The following is a 26,118-nucleotide window of genomic DNA, read 5'->3' on the forward strand; positions in this document are numbered from 1 at the left end:
CTGGGGGGGGGGCAGTGTACCGGGAATACAGAAGGTTCACCGGCTTTGCAACTTGTCCGAACCTCGTTTTAAAATTGGAATATGACTCTAACAGAAGAGAAGTCACACGAAGTGCACACTTCCTAGATGATTTAGAAGACTCAGAGAGAGGAGGGTTTCGTAGTAATTTATATACAGTCCAAACAATATCAAAGCGGTAAAAAGTGACATTTAGCACATTAGGCTCAAACACGTAAAATCAGATAATAAGTAAAGCTAACTATAACAGTTATTCTAAGCTCGAATTCTGAACCCTGAACCAGAAGTTCTGGGTTCTTCTCCCCAGTAGAGTCGCCAGGACTGTCACACCTCCTTTTTCCTACCCCTATAAGGGTATAAGGGAGTTTTTCCAATTTAAGTGACAATCGAAACAGGATTATTTAATAAATTCAGAGTCGCCACTTGAGATGATTTATGGCATCCCAAGTCACCTGTTTGAATCCCGAATCGAGGAAAGATTGACTCTGTTTTACAGTCTGCGAATACAGAAATTCGGGTAAGGAACTCTGTTAACCCGAGTGAAGGTGTTAGGCATTCCCGGGTTCTGTGGTTTTAGCATGGTCGCTCAACTGTTATTATTGGCCTATTTATTTTATTTTAGAACACTTTCAAACCTATGTGCATTTTTAACTTTTAAACCGCTTTTATTTATTTAAGAAAAAGTCAAGGTTATTTAAAACACGTCTTAAACCACGCATACATGAAATGCACCCGCGGTTCGTGATACGTTTTATTTAACATTTTTGGAAATTGAAATCGGGTAATATGAAATGCACACCTGGGTTTGTAACATGTTTATTTTATTATTATTATTCAAAATAATAGCAGAGTCACATGAAATACACACCCGAGCCCCTTTAATTTACTTTGACATAGTTCAGTTGATTAATAGCAACCCAATTTCTATATTGTGACAAAATCATGTTCAGTTATAACCTATTCGAGTAAACATGAGCATAAAACCAAGCAGGCAAATTCAAAACCACAGAGAATAATTACAAAAACGACGGGATCACATCACCAAACAAATAATTGACATTAAGCTTGAATAAAACAAATAGAGAATGAAAGAGTTGAATCTCAATATAGCCGAAAAATTGATTGTTTCACTGTTTTGAACTCAAAATGTGACGAATCGCAGACGGGAACCCCAAATCAGCACCGAAGATCTGAAACTGGTGACGAACTTGAATCAAGCTTGACTTAACTCCGTTCCGATACTCGAAAAAACAAAAATCGGAACCAAATGAGGACACAGAAACATCTTCGTCGACATATTCAAACTTAAGACGAAACTCCGGATTAAATATTTCAAATTAACTTTATCCTCGAAATCAAACTTAACAGAATGAACCAAAGTGTTTTTTTTTTGTATTTTTCTGATTGTATATGGAACTGGCTTTTTATATCCAAACTAGGACATTAAATTAGAGGAGTAACATTCAGAATCGAAGAACAAAGAAAAACCAAAACCCGCTGAAACAGTGACACCAAATCTCGACGACGACAAACTCAAAATAGACTCAATTTTGAACGAAATCAGTGATTGCAAAATTTATAGCAACTGTACAGGCGAGGTCCGGCCAATTCATTCATTCAACAAAATTCAATGATAAATCCCTCACTAATCACTTGCACCAGAAACCCAAATGACCAAATCCTTTAATTTGAATTTGAAATTCATATGCCTACACTGTTTCAAGGCTCACAGGCAACAAAATCACGAACAGAACCTCAGCAGGCAATGGGAACCTCGCTCAGCATCACAAATCAATCAAACTTCCAATGGGAATCCAGAAGACGAATGAAACCTTTATTTTTGAATTTTTCTGATCTTTGAAATAAATTAAGAAAGGTGAAAGAACTAACTTTTTTTTTGTATTTTTATATCTTTTTTACGGAATTGAAAAGGAAACTGTACGGAACATCCAAACACTGACAACGGAGCCTCCTCTGTCTGTCTCCCTCTGTTTTGTGTGTGTGCGTGTGCTATTATTTCCGTAGGGTTAGAGGCTAGTAGCGGCTGTGTGGGTCTCTCTAGGGCTCAGCCGGTATGAAACCCAAGAAGAAACAACGGCTGAAGGGTCTTGTGTCGTTGCTTATTCTTTTTGGTCTGAAGAAGAGGAAGACATTGAGGGCTGGTTTGTGTTCTGGGTGGAGATGGGGTCGTTTGGTATGGGGTGGAGCGGCGGGAGGTTTTCTTTGGTGGGTGGTGTAGAGACGAAGAGGTTCTGTGGGAAGGGGTCATGTGTAGAGGACGAAGTTTTAGGGGGGGGGGGAGTTCTTCTTTGTGTTCTGCGGCTCTGATGTCCTTGCGTGTCTAGGTCTAGGGTTTTTATTTAATTTGCTATGTATTTGGGGAATGGGTCGGGTCAGATGGGCGGGTTTAGGCTAGATAGGGGCGGATTTGGGTTTATATTTGGGCTCAGCCTCAATTTGATCCAAATTGAATTTAAGACCAAGCTTTTTCAATTCCCTTTCTCTTTTTGTTTTCTTTTCTTTCTTTAATCAATTTTAAAAAATCTAAGTTACGTTCCTAAATTAATTCAAATTGCGAAATTAAGCTAATTATCTATAAAATTTATAAAAATTAGTTGATCCTAAAATAAAAGAGAAAAATTAATAATCCAAAATTTAAAAGCTAAGAATGTAAAAGTGAGCCATTTTTTTGTGGTTTTCATTTTAAATAAAGAAACTAATTAATTAATTAATCCTAAAATGTGAACACAAAATCTAAATGCAATGCATGGTATTTTGGTATTTTTTTCATAATTTTAATAAAAGTAAACATGCAAAGAAATACGAACAATTAACAAAAATCCTACAAAAATCCTATAAAATTGCAAACAATTGGAGAAAAATCTATTTCTTTAATTTTTAGGGGTATTTCACATAGGGCAAAAATCACTTGTTCACAATTGCCACATCGGGAGTCCCCATGTCCTAGGCATCTCGGAATTACCCTTCAGAAAACACCGGGCCCTGCGGCGAGTCATCTATGTTGATTACCCCAACTTGGGGTGTTATCCTGTCTTTGAAGAGCCTCGAAGTTAGGCTCTACGAGCTCATCTCCCCCGGGACAAGATGCACCTTTTCTACCTGATGGCTCGGGGACTTTGCTCGAGCTCCCCTCCGAAATTTCTTCTGTTCAAGATTGAACTGCCTCTGTCGGTTCCGTGACCTTCGGAGCGTCAGAGCTTCCTCTTTCCCGATCTACCAACAGGCAGTCATCATCCTCTTCCTCTTCCTCCTGATCCCGAAGGCGTTGAGCCGTTTCTGGAGATAGGTCCACAGTGTCAGCCTTGGGCTTTCGAGCTTTTCTTTTCTTTTGCCTCGGGGAATTTGCAGGTGACCTATTTTTTCTTTTCTTTTCCTTGGAAGGCTTTGTTGTCTCTTCTTCCCCAGGTGGGGGTGGCTGCATAGCAACAACGTCTCCGAGGCGTACATATAAAACAAAGTAAGTATTTCTCTGAGAAACACAAGTAAACTAACAAAGGGGCTCACCATGGTTTTTAGCCTCCCATCGACCCTTGGCCAGATCACGCTAGTAGCACTCAGCGTATGAGGAAGTCGAGGCCAGTTTTCGGACCCAACCTTTGAGGTCTGGGACCACGCTAGGAAACCAAGCAACGGCTACACCATTGGAAAAGAGTTAGATCGAGAAAAAGATGAAGTCGAGAAAGAGAAGAGGAAACAGGATAGTAAGAAGCATGTACTTATGTTTCATGTTCCATTCCTCGGGGAATGACATCCTCTCATCAGGAATCAGGTCGGAGGTCCTGACTCAGACAAATCGGCTCATACACCCTCGGTCTTTGTCCTCATCGATGCTGGAGAAGAGAGATTTCGAAGATCGGCGTTGCAACTTTATCAAGCCAGCTCGATAAAGGCGAGGGATATACAGCCTGATCAAATGGTCGAGAGTAAACGCTCGAGAAGTATCTAATCAAATTGATAATTCGCTAGAATGAAGGGTAGACCTAGCCAAGAGTAACTTGGTATCGTTGCTAGAAATCAAGGATAATTGGGTCTATGGGACCCAGGGCTGGAATTACGAAACCCAGCGTGAATGGGTATGTGTACACGCTTAAGTACCCCACTTTATAGGTAGTGATGTCCTCTTCTGGGGAAGGAATCACCACATCTTTGTCATCCCAGTTGCAATCCTTCGTTACCTGCTCAAGCTCATCCTTGGTTATCAAACAGATACATTGAGACATGGGCTCACATCAGCCTGGTGTCAATACAGGTTTTTCAATTTTGAAATCGGATGTTATTTCACACGGTGGGGAAATGCACTCTTAGATGCGAGGTGGCACCACCGGTTTACTTTTGGATGGCCATGATGATGAAGAGGCTTTTCTTGTTGGGGAACAGTTTTGGATGTTTTATCCATTGTAGTTCAAGTGAAGAAGAAAAGGTTGCGAGTGGAGTAAAGAACAAATTGAGAAAAGTGTGGTTTCGGGGAAATTGAAAGAACTAGCAAGTTTGGTGACGAATTGAGAAGTAAAGTTTGCAAAATTGTGAAGTTGGCCTATTTATAGAAGTCACTTAAGCGTATTGGGGAAGCCAAAAGACCGACCGTCAGCCGCCTCTAATTAATGACCTTGAAAACTGTGCATACGTGACCTTTCAATCAGTTCACATGCTGACATCACGAGATCAACATCATGATCGAGACATCTAGGAGTTCAAGACTCAAATCGTTTCTTATCATCTTATTCTAAGAAATGTGGGGACTATCTGTATACGGTCAAAATCATATGCTTTTGATTTATAGGCTCGAGGGTCCATCCTAAGCTCAAGTCCGGGCGAGTTCGAGCCCGATGGACCAGACTTGAGCTCAAAGAAAGAGTGCAAAGCCCGGAGATAGGAGTACGAGGAACACCAAGGCCAAGTATGCTCGACCTCGAAATAGTACCATTATGGATTTGTAATGGAATGAGCTAGATTCCTGCCACGTCCCCAAGATCATGGCGCAAATCCCAGAATAAGATTCTATTATTTCGTACTAGGCGGTTAGACAGTTGTACCTAGAATAGTCCTTACTGTAAATAGAAATATACCTTATTTAGGGTTCACTTATTATATAAAGGGGACCCCAATTATTTGTAACATCATCCAATTATTGAGCAAAGAATATACTCTCCGCCTTTTTGCCTACTGTTCATTAGAATTGTCCTTAGCATTACTGCTCTTACTTTACTTTTCTTACTTAATTGTTCTTATTGTTCTAAGCCCACCTCGAGGTTACTACACTCGAGGTCACTGCTGTCAAACCTCCTTTTTACTACACCCTAGAAGGGTATAAAGGAGTTTTTCTAATTAAAGGACAATCGAAATGGGATTATTGCAATTAAAGATTCAGAGTCGCCACTTGGGATATTTATGGTGTCTCAAATCACCGGTTCAAATCCAGAATCGAGGAAAAGATTGACTCTGTATTACAGTCCGCGAACCAAAAATCCGGGTAAGGAATTCTGCTAACCCGGGAGAAGGTGTTAGGCATTCCTGAGTTCCGTGGTTCTAGCACGATCGCTCAACTGTTAAAATCGGCTCAATTATCTGATTTTAGTACAAGTTTTAAACCTATGTGCATTTTTAACTCTAACCGCTTTTATTCATTTTTAGGAAGATTGCAACATTATTAAAACACATCTTGAACCACGTCACATAAATGCACATGCGCTCTTCGACATATTTTAATATTGTTGAGATTTTAGATTTGGGTCACATAAATGTACACCCGAATTTAAGAAGGTAACTTATTAAAAGAACGCGCCTAAAGTAACTACGCATTTTTAACTTTACGAGGGCCATGGAAATTTGCTAAATGACACGCCTCGAATTCTAAGGATTTTTTATAAAAGAAATAATTAAATAAGGGTCATGCCTTTGAGATTGTATTTGGCGCGGCGCACCTCAATTCCATTTTTAAGGGGCATTTAAACTAAAAATTCGGAGGGCCATAAACTATGTCTTATCTAGTATAGCTCGCCCCAAATCTAATTAATGTACCTAATTGATTACTTATCCAAGCTAAGATAATTCCTATTTCTTCTTCTTCTTTTTATTTGAATTAGACGTTCAACTTGGCAAGGAACGCATACCAAATATGATTGACATGGAAAGGCCCAAACCTCGTCAGGCCTCACTAGAAAGGAAAATCTACATGTGACAATCATATATGGGCCGTTGGCCCAACAAATGTCTCAGGTCGAGATCACAGGAGAAGGATCGAATCTCCTTAAATAGAAACAAACGAACGGCTAATTCTGAACCCAAACTCAGCCACAACCTTTTCACAAATTGTTTCATTAATTAATCACCTAAAACCAACACTCACAACCCATATGTAATTTAATCTGGATTGGCACCTTTAGTGGACCAAACGATTTTAACTTTGTCCAGAAAACAAAAGCAAGCAAAAATAGGGAATTAAACTACATATCAGCAAGTTCTCAAGTCTTCTCCAAACTCACGCTCCATTTTACACCCTTTAAGATTTAACCATCATCACATGAACAAAGGGAATGAGAAATTAAGTTGTAACTTCCTAAAAATCATGAGCTTATATTATAACTATACCCAAGCAAATCCAGAACACACATTAAAGGGAAATATAAATGAAACCAGATTCATTTGACTAACAGCATGAATAAATGAGTTGATAAGCATATGGCTTATACCTAGGCCAATGAAACCCATACAGCCATACCCCATTCAACCCAAAAGCATTATAGTATACACTATATAGAATCACAAATGAGTGCTAGATTAAGCTGTTGATTCAATCGGACAAGCTACTTTCTCTCAAACTTCATGACATTTCCCAATCAAATAAAATAACAAAGTTCCTAACTCAAAACAGAACTAAATCGATTAATCCATAACAACAAACTAATAAAAGAAACATAATACTCTAAAAGCAATACAGAAAAGTCAAAGGCAAATTGATGCTACATTTCAAACTATTACTTCCATTTTCAACCTTCAAATCCAACTTCAAAAACAACAAAGCCTCTCAGTGTGTACCTAGAAATAAGACAGAATCCAAAGCAAAGCAGGATCAGTGGCTAGCAGCTAATAACACAGCTCCCAGATCCAAGAAAAATCAGCATGAAAACCAACTCAAACCAAGTGGTACAAAGCAGACCCCAGGACCCAACTTCGTAGCAGTTTTAAATCCCAAATCAATTCATATTCAATCTCAAATTAACCAGAAAGTATTTCAGAACTGGAAAATTTCAGAAATCAACAAAGAAATCAATGAAACAGTAGTAATTTTGGCCGTCTTTGTATTTTCTGGAATTCTAGCTCTCCAAAAAATCTCCCTTCAGCCTCAAGTAACAATGCTTTTATAGGCAAGTTACTATGGCAGTCTTAAGAGTCTAGTAATTTCATTTTAGTCCTTTTCAAATTTTCCTTTTTGCTACTTAGTCCTTCATTTTCTGACTTGCTAACCAAGTAAGTATATTATGCAGCTTCTGAGAAGCTTCTTAGGTGGTTATGGAAAGTTTCCCCTAAGTGTTTTACCCAAAACACCCTTAATTACCCCTGAAATTTCTCTTAAGTCTCAGATGTGTTATGGGTCAAGTTGACCCTGGGCTGACCCATTAGAATGAACCCCATTTTCTCTGGTCTTTGGTTCAATCAACAATCAAATCCAGTCCATTGAAGCCTAAAAACAAAAAATCAAACCAAACAAAAAGGCGGACAAACTAAACGGACTTCAAGAATGAAGACAGAACAAAGGGAAAAAGATTTAAAATTGAACATGAGAATTGAAACGACAATCAGAAACTTAACACGTCTTAAATAAAAACAAACATGCAAAATGAGCAAAACAAACACAATCAAAGGAGAAAACTAGAATGGCACATCATGAATATCAAATAACTAATGAAAGAAAAAGAAAACCTAAATTCAGAGCTTGAATTTTACCTAATTTCATCAGAAGAAAACTGATTGGAGAGGGAGAGAAGAAAGAGAATAGGACCAGATGGTAAGACAATGAGAATAAACAGAAAAGGTGAAGGAAACTTACCGACATGAACAGAAAAACAGTGGAGACCAGGGACATGACCAAACTAATATTGATCCCTCGTTCTTTGTCAAGAACAAAAGAACAATATTGGTTTCGCCAAGTCCGGACTTCAAAGCTCGAAGAGAAAATGGACCCCAAGGTCATACATGTGAACATGCTTAACAAAATGATTTTGAATTTTAGGAGCCAAACCCGGATTCAATATTCGAAGAGCTTGAAGGTGATTCGAGAGTCAAGAGTTTGAGATTGGGGAAAAGGGGACTATGGGGATTCTGGGGTGTTAGTTTGGGGTGATTTGGGAAAGGTTAGGTTTTTGGTCTAGTTTTCGATTTAAGATTCGAGACTAACCAGTGGGATTCGAAGGACATGGGTTAGGGATTTGGGAAGAGGAGATGAAGGAGGTCTTGGGGTGTATTTTTGTGGCGTTTGGAGGCGGCGCCGCCACCCTTAGGCGGTGGCATTCAAGGGTGGCTTCTATGGTTCGGGGCTTGATCTTTGAAGGGTGAATTGGGAGAGACGAGTGAGGGGTAGGGGGTGCCATTCGGACACTGATATATCAAACGACCCTAGCTTCTGAGCTATTAGATTAATTAACCTCGACGACTCAGATCCATCCTAAGTGAAACGGGGTCGTTTTGATTAAGGGGGAGACTGGACCAGGTCAGGGTGGTTTTGGGCCGGGTAAGGGGTGATTTGGACGGGCATTTGGGGTGGATTTGGCCCAAAATTGGGTCTCTTATTAAGACCTTTTGTTTATTTTCATTTTTTTTGATTTTCAGATTTTTATTAAATACAAATTAAAATAGAAAAACCTGATTTAATTCCAAAACTAAACTAATTGTTTCCTCAAAAATTAACTAAGTCCTAATTTAAAATAAAAATATGAAAATTCGAAAATTAAAAATTAAAAATGCAAAGTGAACTATTTTTTGTGATTTTCCTTCATTTTTTGTAATTTTAAATAACTAATTATCCTAAAAAATATAAAATTGGGTCCCAAATGCAAATGCACTATTTTGGTATTTTTTATGAATTATATAAATTAAATATGCACACAAAAATGCAAATAAACACAAAATCATGCAATTAATTCCTAAAAATCAAATAATTAAAAGAAAAATCCTAATTTTGGGAATTCTGTAGGAGCAAATCATGCGAGGCAAAAATCACGTGCTCACAGCTGCCCCTCTTTGTTCGGAGATACGAAGGATTTTCGGGCAAAGATAAAATGAACAACGATGAGGGATTTTTGCTTGGCTGCTTGGCACTCCATAAGAAGCATTTTTTGAAAAATGTCTGACCGAACCTTGTTTCAGAGGTTGCCTACATATCCTTGGCTATAAAGGAATCAGGTCAGTGTAGTTCTGGAATGTTTGGTAGCTGGGACTACCATGAAGCTATGATTTCACTATTATTGTTGCTGCTACTACTACTTACTAAACCCCTTATTACACCATGTTGAAATAAAAAGAAGCTAGACTAGGCTATGATCTATGCATTACAAAAATCCTATTTATATCATCAAACTTGCTCTTGTGTTTCTTGTTGCCTTGTTGACTTGTATTCTCCCGGTGAAATCCCTTTGTTGCCGCCTTGAATTGTAATCTGAGATGTTTTACCTTTTCTTCAGGTGGACGCCTAACTACTGAAGTCGAATTGTATCCTGAGATGTTTTCCCTTGCTCTTCAGGTGGGCACCTGATTGCTGAACTTGAAATGTATTCCCTTGTTCTTCAGGTGAGCTCCTGATTGCTGAACTTGAAATGTATTCCCTTGTTCTCCAGGTGGGTTCCTAATTGCTGAAACTTGAATGTATTCCCTTGTTCTCCGGGTGGGCTTCTGATTGCTGAAACTTGAAATGTATTCCCTTGTTCTCCAGGTGGGATCCTAATTGCTGAAACTTGAATGTATTCCCTTGTTCTCCAGGTGGGCTCTTGATTTCAACAAAAATAGACAAAACAAAGAAAACATCTGCCCCAGTTTGGTATCTGAGCATATATGTGAGTGTAAACTGAATCATGTTACCCAATATTAGTAAGAACTTGAAAGCTGAAACTTGAATTATACTCCCTTGTTCTCCAGGTGGGCGTTTGATTGCCAAACTTGAATTGTATTCCCTCTTTCTCCAAGTGGGCTCCTGATTGTTGAACATGAAATGTATTCCCTTTTTCTCCAGGTGGGCTCGTGATTTCAACAAAATAGACAAAAACAAAGAAAAGCTTTTACCCCAGTTTGGTAGCTGGGCACATCATGTTATCAAATATTACTAAAAATTTGAAAGCTAGATCCCGTTATCTAGGAGGGTCCTGACAACTCTTAATTAAATGATAAGTTTAAATCTAAGTTATATCTTCTAAAGGTGTGGATTCTGCTAAATCCTGTTATCTAAGAGGGTTTTAAACTACTCCCCATTATCTAGGAGGGTCCTGACAACTTCTAGTTAAAAGACAGTTTTAACCTAAGTTATATCTACTGAAGGTACGACTTCCACTATATCTTGTTATCTAAGAAACTACTCCCCATTATCCAGGAGGGTCCTAACAACTTCTAGTTAAAAGAAAGTTTTAACCTAAGTTATATCTACTGAAGGTACGACTTCCACTAGATCTTGTTATCTAAGCAGACCTTAAAACTACGTCCCATTATCCAGGAGGGTCCTGAAAATCAAAACTCAAGTCTTATCTTAGGAATGCCAATTTTACGGCTGAGTTATACTACCCTATAACAGTACCTACGCTAAATCTTGTTAACTAAAGGAAATCTTAAAACTATGTCCCATTATTCAGGTGGGTCCTGGGAATCAAAAATCAAACCTGTCTAGTGTTTGTCTTTCCCCTGCGGAGGATTTCTCCAGAACAACTAAAATTTCCTGCCCCTGTTTTAATCAAAGAAAATTTGTCAGTTTAAAATGTGGTGGTTAGTCGATAGCATTCTTGCTGAAGGTCTCTCTACTGTCGTGTTTTGTTTTGACCTGCTTCCCCGAACTGGCCCTGAACCGCTTGCCTTTCTGACTGACCTTCAAACCTCATGACCTTTAATGACCCGAGTGTTCTGTGCCCAAACCATTGTTTTACATCTCTGACCCCTTTATCTGAACCTTTGTATCTCCCATGAAATTACCAAGTTGTTCCACCGATGAAACTTCCGGAGACTTATTATATCCCATTTTACATCATGCTAACTTTGGTATGTTCTGGCCAAACTGTGCTTTGCAATTTGGAAGTTGGTAGTGAGCTTTGAAACCCTTTCTTTCTTGCTCAAACAAAATCAACATTGAAACATCTTAGAGAAATAAAACCCAAAAGAAAATGAAATGCAATGACTTTGAAAGTTAAGGACAAGAAGAATCCAAAACTGGATGACTGCTAAAGGGGAGAAAGAAAAGAAACTTATATGGGTGGAACAGCTGGTAGCAATGATCATGACATGTATTTCGGATTAATCGGCTCAATCTTTCCAACCAATCAACTTTTAGTTGCCATACTTTATTGCTCCAGAATTTCCATAACCTGATTTCTTCACCCAAACCTTGACCCTGTTCATCCCGCAGTGCCCTGAAAGGTTTTCACCAAGAGACCTCTCTCATTTGTTCATCTCTCAACTCACTTTCACCTCAAGGTGCATGCGAAGGTTTTCACCAATAAGACTCTCTCATTTTTATTTCTCTCAACTCACGTCGCCTTACGGTGCCCGTGAGGTTATTCACCAATAAGACTCTCTCATTTTTTATTTCTCTCAGCTTCCGTCGCCTTACGGTGCCCGTGAGGGTTTTCACCAATAAGACTCTCTCATTTTCATTATTTTTCCCTGCTTGGACCAGAGTGTTACCCCTGATATGATTCGCCTCTACCTGCTCGACTTGGCATTTCTCGAAGACTGATCAGAAAGTCTTTCTTTGGACTGTAACGTGGGCTTTTGGACAGGGTTAGAAAGAAAAGATATAAAAGGCTCAAAACACTTCGAATGGGTTCAAATTACAACTTTCAGAATCAGGTTTCTCACAATAAACACAACTTATGCCCTAGTTTCTTTGCTTGGGGACCTTTGGATTTTTGTTTTGATGGTACCAAACCGTGAGGCTGCCTACGTACCCGTAAAAGGAATCAAGTCGAACATACTTCATGTCATAGGAATTACTTTGTTGTTGTGATTTTTCTTTCCTTTTCTTCCTCTTTCTCCTCTTTTCTTTTCTTTCTTCTTTTTCTCTTTTTGTTGTTTTGTTGTTGTTGTTTTTTTCTTCTTTCCTTCTTCTTTTCTTTCTTTTTCTTCTTTTCCTTTTCTTTTTTTCCTTTACTTATTTTTCACGCTTGCGTTTTTGATCTTTGCTGCTGATTCCGAAAGAGGGGTATGAAATAAAATAAATAAGGCTCAAAGGGGTAACAAAGGGTAAAATGTTTAGCTAGCATAACAAAGTGCCTTCGTCATTCTATTCTTCAAAATATGCCAATTACAAATAAACGCAATTTAACCGAAGAGATCATACATAATATCTTTTGACCGCATCAGAATTGATGGTCATTTCTACACATTTGCCTTCTACATCTACTAAGTACAAAGCACCATTGGACAACACTCTTATCACAATGAACGGCCCCTGCCAGTTTGGGGCGAACTTGCCTCTCGCTTCAGCCTGATGAGGAAGGATACGTTTCAATACTAACTGACCCACTTCAAACATCCGTGGACGCACCTTCTTATTATACGCTCTTGCCATTCTCTGTTGATACAACTGGCCATGACACACTGCTGCTAATCTTTTCTCATCAATTAAACTCAACTGTTCCAAGAGAGTTTTGATCCATTCATCATCATCAATTTCGGCCTCAGCGACAATCCGAAGGGACAGGATTTCAATTTCCGCAGCTATCACCGCCTCAGTGCCATATACCAACAAATAAGGAGTTGTCCTTACTGAAGTACGAATAGTAGTGCGATAACCCAGCAATGCAAAAGGCAGCTTCTCATGCCATTGCCTGGAACCTTCCACCATTTTCTGAAGTATCTTCTTTATATTCTTGTTGGCCGCCTCAACTGCTCCGTTTGCCTTGGGGCGGTAAGGGGTGGAATTGCGATGCAAAATCTTGAATTGTTGACATACCTCTTTCATCAGATGACTATTGAGATTAGCCCCATTGTCTGTAATGATCACCTTTGGTATCCCAAACCGACAAATGATATTTGAGTGCACAAAATCAACCACTGCTTTCTTGGTTACGGACTTGGAACATTTTAGCCTCTACCCACTTGGTGAAATAGTCGATGGCCACTAGAATGAACCTGTGACCATTTGATGCTGATGGCTCAATTGGCCCAATGACATCCATGCTCCACGCAACAAAAGGCCATGGTGCAGACATTGTGTGCAATTCGGATGACGCAAAATGAATCAAATCTCCATGCACTTGGCATTGATGACACTTGCGCACGAAACTGATACAATCTCGCTCTATAGTGAGCCAATAATAACCTGCTTGGAGGATCTTCTTTGCCAATACGTACCCGCTCATATGCGGTCCACAGACTCCAGAATGTACTTCTGTCATGATAGTTGTGGCCTGTCTGACATCTATGCATCTCAACAATCCAAGATCCGGAGTCTTTTTGTACAAAAACCCTCCGCTGAAGAAAAATCCGCTCGCTAACCGCCAAATTGTTCTCTTTTGATCGCTTGTGGCTTGTACCGGATACACCCCCATCCTGATATATTCCTTGATATCATGAAACCAGGGCTCACCATCAAGTTCTTCTTCTACCACATTACAGTAAGCATGCTGATCATGGACCTGAATATGCAACGGGTCAACATAAGGCTTATTCGGATGATGTAGCATTGACGCCAAGGTAGCCAAAGCATCAGCAACTTCATTATGGATCCTTGGAATATGCCTGAACTCTACTGATCGAAAACGTTGACAAAGATCATGCAAACACTGCCGGTACGGTATAAGTTTGAAATCTCGTGTTTCCCATTCCCCTTGAATCTGGTGCACCAGAAGGTCCGAGTCCCCCAAGACCAAAACTTCCTGGACACCCATGTCTGCAGCTAACCTCAAACCCAAAATGCATGCCTTGTATTCAGCCATGTTATTAGTACAGTAGAAATGAAGCTGAGCCGTAACAGGGTAGTGATGTCCTGTTTCAGAAATCAATACAGCTCCTATCCCAACGCCTTTCATGTTAGCAGCTCCATTAAAGAAAAGTTTTCAACCTGTCTCTCCAACTTGTTCCAACTCATCAATATGCATCACCTCTTCATCAGGGAAATAAGTCTTCAAAGGCTCATATTCCTCATCCACCTGGTTCTCAGCCAAATGATCGGCTAAAGCTTGGGCTTCCATCGCAATCCTGGTCACATAGACGATGTCAAATTCTTTGAGCAAGATCTGCCACTTTGCGAGCCTCCCTGTGGGCGTAGGCTTCTGAAAGATATTCTTTAATAGATCCAAACGCGAGATGAGGTAAGTAGTTTAAGATGACAAATAGTGCTTCAACTTCTGTGCTACCCAAGTTAGGGCGCAACATGTCCTCTCAAGGTGAGTGTACTTAACCTCGCAAGATGTGAACTTCTTGCTGAGATAATAGATGGTCTGATCTTTCCTGCCGGTGATGTCATGCTAACCCAGCACACAACCAAACGAATTGTCCAAAATCGTCAAATACAAAATCAAAGGTCTCCTTGGTTCCAGTGGCACCAACACAACATCTTTCTTCAACAGTTTGATTTTGTATTTGACTTTTGTATTCCGGTAACCAAGGAGACCTTTGCGGTAACCCAACACTTGACCGCAACATCTTTCTTCAACAGTTTGAAGCTAGGCTCACAGGTTGTCGTAAGCTAAGCAATAAACTTGCTGATGTAATTCAACATCCCTAATAAACTCATCACCTCAGTCTTGTTCCTTGGAGGTGGCAATTCTTGGATAGCTTTAATCTTTGATGGGTCCAATTCAATACCTCGATAGCTGACTATGAATCCCAACAATTTTTCGGATGGCACATCGAATGCGCATTTTGAAGGATTGAGCTTAAGATTGTACCTGCGAAGCCTTTGGAAGAATTTTCTCAAATCTCTGACGTGATCAAACTGCTTTCTAGACTTTATGATTACATCATCCACATAAACCTCGATCTCCTTGTGTATCATGTTGTGAAATATGGTTGTTATCGCCCTCATGTAAGTTGCCCCAACATTTTTCAATCCGAAAGGCATGACCCTATAGCAGTATGTTCCCCATGGTGTGATGAATGCCGTCTTCTCCGCATCTTCCTCATCCATTAAGATCTGATGATAACCCGCATAATAGTCCACAGAAGACCCAAGCTCATGTTTGGCGCAATTGTCAATCAGAATGTGGATATTTGGCAGTGGAAAGTTGTCCTTGGGGCTCGCTTTGTTGAGATCACGGTAATCAACACACACCCTAGTCTTGCCATCCTTCTTTGGCACAGGTACTACATTGGCTAACCAAGTGGGATACCGAGTGACCCGAATGATTTTCGCATCAAACTGCTTAGTGACCTCTTCTTTGATCTTCACACTCATATCAGTCTTAAATTTCCTCAGCTTCTGCTTGACAGAAGGGAATGCCGGGTCAGTGGGCAATTTGTGAACCACCAAGTCAGTGCTTAAACCCGGTATGTCGTCATACGACCATGCAAAGACGTCTTTGTACTCAAGTAATGCTTTAATTATCTCTTCCCTGAGTTGAGATTCAAGATGGACACTTATTTTAGTTTCTCTGATATTATCTGAATCCCCTAAATTGATTGCTTCTGTATCACTCAGGTTAGGCTTGGGTTTTTCTTCAAAATGACTTAGTTCTTTACTAATCTCTTCAAAGGCCTCATCCTCGCCGTATTCTGATTCATCATCACACTCTATTTCTTGAATTACTATTTCATAATTAGATTGGCTTTTAAGACTGGGCCGAAGATTCCTCATGCATGTCATGTTATTGAAATCAGCATAAAAAGAGTTGTACAAGGAAGAAAAGAAAACAAAAATAAAACTGTCAGGAATGAGGAAAAGGGAAACTACATTTCACTGAAATTGAAAGATATCAAGGTTTATACATCTAAACGGACGGAACATAATTTGAATTAAAACCCTGGAATAATCCAGATAAACTGAAAGAAAATCAAAGAAAACTACCAAAACTCCTTCCTGGTGGGGAGAGGAGTAGCTTCCCAATTGTTAATCTTTGCACTAGGCCCGACAAATTGCACATCCGCCTTGCTAGAACCCTCTCCAGCTTCCACCATGTTCACCTCATCGAATAGTTTCTCAAACCTTTTAAGAAACTCCCTGTCAGGACCAACCGCAGAATTGAGAACTATTGTTGTTGGGCGTTTCTTAGTGTCGGGCCTGACAAATGATCTGGAGAGGCATGTGACGGGCTTTGGGAGGACCCATGCCCTCTGTTTCAACTTTCTGGCTCTTTTTTATGTCCGCAACTGTGGGCTTGAACCCCAAACCAAATGTATCCAAGTTTTTGGGGAGAGACACCGGCTGTACGATACCTTGCAGAGATGTACCCAAACCCTTGCCTGGTACAAAACCATTTTTCAACATTTCAACGGCTACCATGACTGTTGTAGCAGCTACCTCGGCGCTGGAACGCACTTCCCTTCTGGAATTTTCTCTACCGATACCGTGTCAAAACCTGATAAACCTATGGCCCCTTGTCGTCTTCAAACTCTATAAACGGAATAATGGAATCACTGTGGGCACACAAATTATCCTCGCCGTGCACAATAATTTCCTGTCTATCCCATTCAAACTTGTCCATTTGATGCAGAGTAGACAGGACCGCTTTTGCAGCATGAATCCAGGGTCGACCTAATAGCAGATTGTAAGAAACAACCACATAGAGCACCTGGAACTCCATGGTAAATTCAACTGGCCCTATTGCAAGCTTAAGCACTATGTCCCCGACTGAATCTTTCACTCCACCGCCGAATCCCCGAACGCAGATAATGTTCTTGTGAATTCTTTCATCATCCACCTTCAACTTGTTCAGAGTGGAGAGAGGGCAAATGTTCGCACTGGAACCATTGTCGACCAGTACCTGAGTAACCACGGAATCTTCGCATTTCACCGTGAGATAGAGGGCTCTATTGTGCTCAATACCCTCCACGGACAACTCATCATCAGAAAAAGTGACTCTGTATACCTCAAATTTCTTGTTAGCTATCTTTTCCAGGTGGTTTACTGAGATTTTGTCAGGGACGTGGGAATCATTCAAGATCTTCATCAAAGCCCGACGGTGCTCGTCAGAATGGATCAATAATGATAATAGTAAAATTTGAGCCGACGTCTTTCTCAACTGCTCCACAATGGAATAGTCCTGCACTTTCATCTTTCTCAAGAATTCCTGTGCTTCTTCTTCGGTCACAGCTTTCTTCACTAGCACTGGGTTGTCTTTGGAGCTCTTAGCTTTTCTCAACTCTTCGGGGGCAAAGCATCTCCCCGATCGAGTCAAGTCATTGGTCTCACAAACTTCTTCTTTAACCTATTTCCCCATGTAAGTCACTGTCACTCGTTCATACTTCCACGGGACCGCCTTGCTGTTGACTATCGGTAATTGATTTACCGGCTTGATAATGACAGGGTCTATGCGGGCACCCTCCACAATTACAACAGGCTTGTTCGCCACTCTTGACACAAGCACTTTGGCTACTTTTTGCTTTATTGCCACATCACTTGGGGTCCCCTTTTTGACTACTGCAGATAGTTTACTGTTTGCCTCGCTCAATCGAATCACTGATTTCTCACTCGTTGGCTTTTCAACCGGCCTGACTTCACTAGACCGAATCATCATGATGGTCTATGAAGGCTTCTTGAGCTCCCCTCCCCTATGTACTATCTCGATCATATTTGCCTCAGGATGGGCCAGTAATGGATTCTGGTTTATATTGGGTGCCTCTATAGCTTGGACCTCAATCCAATTAGTATCAATGAGCTCTTGAATAGCTGTTTTCAATTACTAGCACTTCTCTGTATCGTGCCTCGGAGCACCAGAACAATATTCGCAACTCACAGAGTGATCAAGATTCCTCGGGGGAGGGTTTGGCAGTTTTGGCTCGATCGGGCTCAGCATACCCAATTGTCGCAACCGGTAGAACAAACTGGTATAGGATTCTCCCAATAGAGTGAAGGTTTTCTTCTTTTGTATCCTCTCGTTCTTAAATGTTTGGTTGGGCCAAAAACTTAATCCAGAAGGGTTCCAGTAGGCTCTTAGGGGTGGATAGGCATTTTGTGGAGCTGGGTATGTATTTTGTGGGACTGGCGCACGCCATTGTACGTGTACCAGAGGTTGGCTGTATGTTTGGGCATTGGTGGACAGAAAAATGGGGGTCTGGTGGTGGGTAGTAGTGTTGTGGGCTATATGGGGTATGAGGGTAGGTTTAGTGGTGGGGTCGAGGCTGGTTATAGTAATGTGATGGACCCCTAGGTCCAAACCAAGCCCCTAAATCAATCGTTGCTACATCCTCTTTCTTCTTCTTTCCAATTACTCCCCCAGTTCCACTTTGAATGGCCTGGGTGGTTGCCTTAATAGCCGAATAACTCATGATTTTGTTTGTTTTGAGCCCTTCTTCTACCATACTATCCATCTTCACCACTTCACTGAAGGAGTTACCTATAGCTGATACCAGGTTACCGTAATAAGTAACTTCTAAGGCCTGGAGAAAATAATCCACCATTTCACTTTCTTTCATTGGAGGGTCAACCTTTTCTGCTTGTTCTCTCCACCTAAAACCATATTCCTTGAAATTCTCATTATGCTTTTTCTCAAGTTTCGTCAAAGACAGACGATCCAGAACAATCTCGAGGTTGTACTGGAAGTGACAAGCAAATGCCTGGGCTAGATCATCCCACGTGTACACCATCTGCCGTGATCCTGCCGAGTATACCATTCTAGCTCTGTTCCACTCAGACTCTGACTGAAATATACCATTATCAACTCGTCTTTCCCGCCATCTCCCCTCATTTTGCTACAAAAACCTCTCAAATGTGCCACTGGATCACCATGCCCATCATACAAATCAAACTTGGGCATCTTAAACCCTGCTAGCAATTGCACATCTGGAAATAGACATAGATCTTTGTAAGCCACACTTATTTGATTTCCCAACCCTTGCATGTCCATGAATGACTGTTCCTGGCTTTTAACTTTCCGGAACATCTCCTCATGTTCGGGATTTTTAGATGGCTTTTCAGTTTCCGCAGGGAGGTCAAAATGAGGAGTGTAGGAAGAGGGTTCGGGAGCCTTGAAAGTGGGCTCCGGGGGCTAATACTGGTTGTCGTGAGTCTGAAACAGAGGCTCACTGGTGGATCGGTGTAATGCCATAGGTGGAGGGGCCACAAAAACAGGAGTGACTGGTAGAGGAGGGTACGGGACTTGTTTGGGTGGTGGAGCTTGTGATGTATGGGAAGTGGTGCCATAGCACTGTTGGTAGAGGGGAAAGGCCGGAGAGGAGTTTACAGAGGGAGGTTCCTGGGTCTGAGCCAATGGCGGGATAAAAGCAGGGTTGGTGGGGTAAACTGGCGGTGGGTGCCCTTTTGCCCATGCTTGGTACATTTCAGCCATCTGCTGTTGCAGCTTATACAACGCATCTTTCAGATTAACCTCCGATTCCTCAACCTCTTTTGACGGATCGACAATACTTGCCTCAAGTTCCTGGTTGGCCATGTTCAACTTGTTCTTGGACCGGGTGTTGTAGGGGTGAGTTGTCAGAATGCCAATCAAACTAACCACTTGTCTGGACTATAATTTCATCAATAACAAACTCGTTAGCGATTAGGGCTTTAACAGATAAGCAACCACACATTTGAGGAGTGAACGCACCTAAGCAGTTAACCGTTTCTATTATGCATTTGATCGGCTGCTTGCGTCATCCCGGATTTTCCTTAGTTCCATTTGCAACTTCTCTTTTATCCCTCTTTTTTTCTTTTGGTCTCTCTTTTGTTTTTATTATCTCATGACTTTTTCTTGCTTTGCCATTATTTCCTTCTTACTATTTCTCTTCTCTTTTCCTTCTCTCTCTTATTCTCCCCTTTTTTAATCACTCTTTTTCTTTCTTTTAGTTATGGTCGAATCCTATGGAGATTGCCCATGTATCATGACCCCCATGAATCAGACCAAGCGTAGTTCTGGAAAATAAATGTAAAATAAATAACAAAATATTTTGGGATTTTAAATTTTCATAAAAGCAAATGCTTTGATTACAAAGACTCAAAACTAACAGACTCAAAAAGAAACTAACAAGCTCTGATGAAAAGATGAAATACATACTCCAAAATAGACTATCATACTCCAACAAAAGCAAATACAGACTCGAAAATGACTGACAAACTCTGGCAGAAAGAAAATACAGACTCAAATGAAAATCATGAATACATTAATGCTCCTGGTGCCCGCGGGACATCATTCGGTCTCGCCGCGGGCCTATATGCAAGATCCCTTTGAAGCCTCTCCAAGTCATTCATTATCTGTCTAACAAATGTCATCACTGCCGCGAAGAAGGTGGTGCAAGTCATATCCTCACAAGCTTGGCACTTCACAATAATGTAGTCGGCGATGGTTCTGACTCTCTCTCTTATGACACCTTTTTCTTGCAACAAACAACCAATCTGTTGGGCCATGGCTTCCAAAGTTTGCTCAGCTACTTGATTCTGCTCTTGAAGTTGTTGTCTATTTCTAATTGTGCCATGGCTGTATAACAATGTTCTCTTTCAGCCTTGAAGTCTTTCGCTTGTTTGATCATTTTGTTCTTCGCAATGATGACCTTCTTCTTTAACCCCGCAACCTCATTGTCATACTTTTCTTTCAATTGCTTAACCAGGCACGCTCGTTCCTCCGCGTTTTTAGCTAATTGCCTTCGAGCCTTGGCTAGCTCACCCTCCGCCTTGTTTAGATCAAAACTATATTCACCCACTTTCTGCCTCAGGTTATCTATGAGTTTTCCATCTTTGGCACTTCTGGGGGGATTTTCTGCCTCTATTTTCATTTCTGAATCTGGGCTCGAAAGGCCTCATTTTCTTTGGCTAACTTTTCCTTTTTGCCTTCATCCACCCCAGCTTGTAAGCTATTCTCGAATCGAAGGTCTTTGACTTGTTTTTCCAGCTTTCTTATTATGGCCCTGCACTCATTCTCCTTGGCCAACCAAGCCCATTGTTCTTGTGACGCCTCGACAAATTCCTGAAGATGGGGTCTTTTGGACGGCCTCCCAAACTCAATTTACCTTCTATACCAAGCAAGGTACCCCGGTAAAACCTCACCTTTGGATCGATCACGTACACAGGTATTTGCTGTTAAGTATTGACACTCGCTCCATATTTGGCGGACTGCTGCTTCATGAAACTGACCGTTAGGTCCGATCTCGACTACTTGGGCACTAAGATCTTCATCACTCGGAACTATTTGGCATCTCCCCAGCTACCTCAAAACACGATACGGGGCATAAGGCTGGATACTCATGAGTCCCATCAAGAGGAAATGAGGCCCGGTGGCTGGCATGTAAATGATCTCATCCATGAGAAGCCATCCAAATGTCCACTCTATTTGGTTTGCAGTGATGGAACGGAGGTGTGCTACCCACTTTGTGACCCCTTTTGGCAAGTTGATCCCATCAACTCTCGTATAAAATTCCTCTATATATGTTTTCTCTGTTGACCCATAACTCATGAATTGAGGACGATGGCATAAGTGTTCGATCATCCACATTTGCGGCAACACGTTGCACCCCTCAAAAACGTCTCTTCCGGTTTTGTAGGCTGTGAGAGCGCGGAAGATTTCAACTACTATCATGGGTGCGAGGGTGCTGTTGGCCTGAGTAAGCAAAGTGCTAACAACCCCAGCTACTCGTATGTCAATATTCCCATCTTTTCTAAGAAACACCAGAAGTCCCAAAAAGACCACCATAAATGCAAAACACCTGTGTTCTTCCCACTTAAGGCAGTTTCCTTTGCTGCAGATTTTGTTCCCAGGCTTGTTGAACCCCCCCTATATGACCATATCTATTGTATATAAACTGCAGAGTACAAAAACCAGCTGCCAAGTCTGGGTTGTGGACTTCCCTGCTTATTTTCAAGGAATCTAGGAACCTATGTATGACTACGGCCCTCGGAGCAATCAGGTACTGGTGTCTCAGAGGAACTTTGGGACCCCCAATATATTTAGCTATTTCTTCCAATGTTGGAGTAAGTTCAAAATCTGAGAAATGAAATACATTGTGAGCCGGGTCCCAGAATGTGACCAACGCCTTTATGATGTCTCCCGTAAGATTAATCTTCAACAACCCAGTGAGGCCTCCCAAGTATATATCGACCGTGTCTTGCCCTGATTTACCCAGATCATCCCACCATATATGCAACTCCAAAGGGATCTTGTTCACGATTGTTATTGGCAAATTTTGACTTGTGCTCATTCTGCACATTTATTAAGGTGATTAAGCGAAAAATCATGATTTTCTTTGACTCAAAATCAAAGCTGACACTTCTTTTTTCAGATTCTCATTTCTGAAACAAAAACCCAACTTTGCAAACACGACCTTTCAGCACTTCCGGTGGAAGATTTTAAGGTTGTTCCCGGTAACTGGCCAAAAATTTGGAAAAAAGACCGAGGGCGGTTGTTCTTGCAAAAACAGCCTCCCGACGTCCTTTTTGGGGACATTCGGCTATTTTTGACAAAAATGGAATCACCTTACCTATTTTATAAAAATAAATTTTTTGTTCTTTTTGGGCTATTTTTGCAAAAGGAAGTTGAACCCGATGGGGGTTGCCTACGTATCTCACACCCTGTGAGAATCAAACTGGTGTAGTTCGGGTACTTTTTACAAAATAAAACCAACTATTTTTCTTTTCTAAATACACAAAGATTTCCCCCTTTTTTCCTTTTCTTTAAAAACCACAAAAAAAAACTTCTTTCAAAATTTCGCCAACATTTTGGTATATTTTGGGACGTCGATTTTTCAAAACAGGCACTTATCCCTCTCAGCCTTCTCATTTACTTTTCTAAATTTTCCCTATAAGCCGATCAACATGCAAATCCGAAGCAAATGAATGCACAAGTAGCAAGTAAGATGCATCATAATGGTCTTTATATTTCAGGTACACCTGTCTTAGACAGACCCAACCCCTGTATTGAGTCTCCAAAGTCAAATGCATATGATGCAAACAAATGTTCCTATTAGGGATCCGACATCAGGCTGAGTTATTCTAGGTTCAAAACCTAGGTATTTGTTCTAGACTGTGTACCCGAGCGGACTACTCGAGCCGAGGAGGGGGCTACGTACCGGGAACCAAAAGGTCATCCGGCTTAGTAACTTGTCCGACCCTCTTTCTTATTTCAAGGTATGACACTAACAGAATAGAGAGTCTCGACTAGCGAGCACATCTCCGAAGATGAGAAGAGAAGGATTTCGTAGCAGTTTATATATAGTTCAGATAATGTCAAAGCGGTAAAAGCATCACTTAGCACATTAGGCCCAAACATGTAACAAAATCAGATAAAGCCAAATATAACAATTTATCTAAGCTCGAATTCTGAACCCTGAACCAGAGATTCTGGGTTCGATCCATAGAAGAGTCGCCAGAGCTATCACACCTCCTTTTTCCTACACCCCGCAAGGGTATAAAGGAGTTTTTCCAATTAAATGACAATCGAAACGGGATTATTGCAATTAAAGATTCAGAGTCGCCACTTGGGAGATTTATGGTGTCCAAAATCACCGGTTCAAATCCCGAATCGAGGAAAAGATTGACACTGTATTACAGTCCGCGAACCAGAAATCAGGGTAAGGAATTCTGTTGACCCGGGAGAAGGTGTTAGGCATTCCTGAGTTCCGTGGTTCTAGCACGGTCACTCAACTGTTAAAATCGGCTCAATTATCTGATTTCAGTACAAGTTTTAAACCTATGTGCATTTTTAACTCTAACCGCTTTTATTCATTTTTAATAAGATTGCAACGTTATTAAAACACGTCTTGAACCACGTCACATAAAAGCACCCGCAATTTTCGACGTATTTTAACATTGTTGAGATTTTTTATTTGGGTCACATAAATGCGCACCCGAATTTAAGAAGGTAACTTATTAAAAGAACGCGCCTAAAGCAACTGCGGATTTTTAACTTTGCGAGGGCCATGGAAATTTGCTAAATGGCACGCCTCGAATTCTAAGGATTTTTTTTAAAAGAAATAATTAAATGAGGGCCACGCCTTTGAGATTTTATTTGGCGCGGTGCACCTCAATTTCATTTTTAAGGGGCATTCAAACTAAAAACTCGGAGGGTCATAAACTATGTCTTATCTAGTATAGCTCGCCCCCAATTTAATTAATGGACCTAATTGATTACTTATCCAAGCTAAGAGAATTCCTATTTCTTCTTCTTCTTTTTATTTGAATTAGACGTTCAACTTGGCAAGGAACGCAGACCAAATATGATTGACATGGAAAGGCCCAAACCTCGTTAGGCCTCATTAGAAAGGCAAATCTACCTGTGACAATCATATATGGGCCGTTGTCCCAACAAAAGTCTCAGGTCGAGATCACAGGAGAAGGATCAAATCTCCTTAAATAGAAACAAACGAACGGCAAATTCTGAACCCAAACGCAGCCACAGCCTTTTCACAAATTGTTTCATTAATTAATCACCTAAAATCAACACTCACAACCCATACGTAATTTAATCTGGATTGGCACCTTTAGTGGACCAAACGATTTAAACTTTTTCCAGAAAACAAAAGAAAGCAAAAATAGGGAATTAAACTACATATCAGCATGTTCTCAAGTCTGCTCCAAACTCACGCTCCATTTTACACCCTTTAAGATTTAAACATTATCACATGAACAAAGGGAATGGGAAATTAAGTTGTAACTTCCTAAAAATCATAAGCTTATATTATAATTATACCACAGCAAATCCAGAACACACATTAAAGGGAAATATAAATGAAACCAGATTCATTTGACTAACAGCATGAATAAATGAGTTGATAAGCATATGGCTTATAGCTAGGCCAATGAATCCCATAGAGCCATACCCCATTCAACCCAAAAGCATTAGAGTATACACTATATAGAATCACAAATGAGTGCAAAGATTAAGATGTTGATTCAATCGGACAAGCTACTTTCTCTCAAACTTCATGACATTTCCCAATCAAATAAAATAACAAAGTTCCTAACTCAAAACAGAACTAAATCGATTAATCCATAACAACAAACTGATAAAAGAAACATAATACTCCAAAAGCAATACAGAAAAGTCAAAGGCAAATTGATGCTACATTTCAAACTATTACTTTCATTTTCAACCTTCAAATCCAACTTCAAAAACAACAAAGCCTCTCAGTGTGTACCTGGAAATAAGACAAAATCCAAAGCAAAGCAGGATCAGTAGCTAGCAGCTAATAACACAGCTCCCAGATCCAAGAAAAATCAACATGAAAACCAACTCAAACCAAGTGGTATAAAGCAGACCCCAGGACCCAACTTCGTAGCAGTTTTAAATCCCAAATCAATTCATATTCAATCTCAAATGAACCAGAAAGTATTTCAGAACTGGAAAATTTAAGAAATCAATAAAGAAATCAATGAAATAGTAGCAATTTTGGTCGTCTTTGTATTTTCTGGAATTTTAGCTCTCCAAAAAATCTCCCTTCAACCTCAAGTAACAATGCCTTTATAGTCAAGTTACTAGGGCAGTCTTAAGGGTCTAGTTATTTCATTCTAGTCCTTTTCAAATTTTTATTTTTGCTACTTAGTCCTTTATTTTCTGACTTGCTAACCAAGTAAGTATATTATGCAGCTTCTGATAAGCTTCTTAGGTGGTTATGGCAAGATTCCCCTAAGTGTTTTACCCAAACCACCCTTAATTACCCCTGAAATTTCTCTTAAGTCTCAGATGTGTTATGGGTCAAGTTGACCCTGGGATGACCCATTAGAATGAACCTCATTTTCTCTGGTCTTTGGTTCAATCAACAATCAAATCCAGTCAATTGAAGCCCAAACAAAAAAAATAAAATAAA

This window comes from Nicotiana sylvestris, chromosome 4 (assembly GCF_000393655.2).
Source record: "Nicotiana sylvestris chromosome 4, ASM39365v2, whole genome shotgun sequence".
Lineage (NCBI taxonomy): Eukaryota > Viridiplantae > Streptophyta > Magnoliopsida > Solanales > Solanaceae > Nicotiana > Nicotiana sylvestris.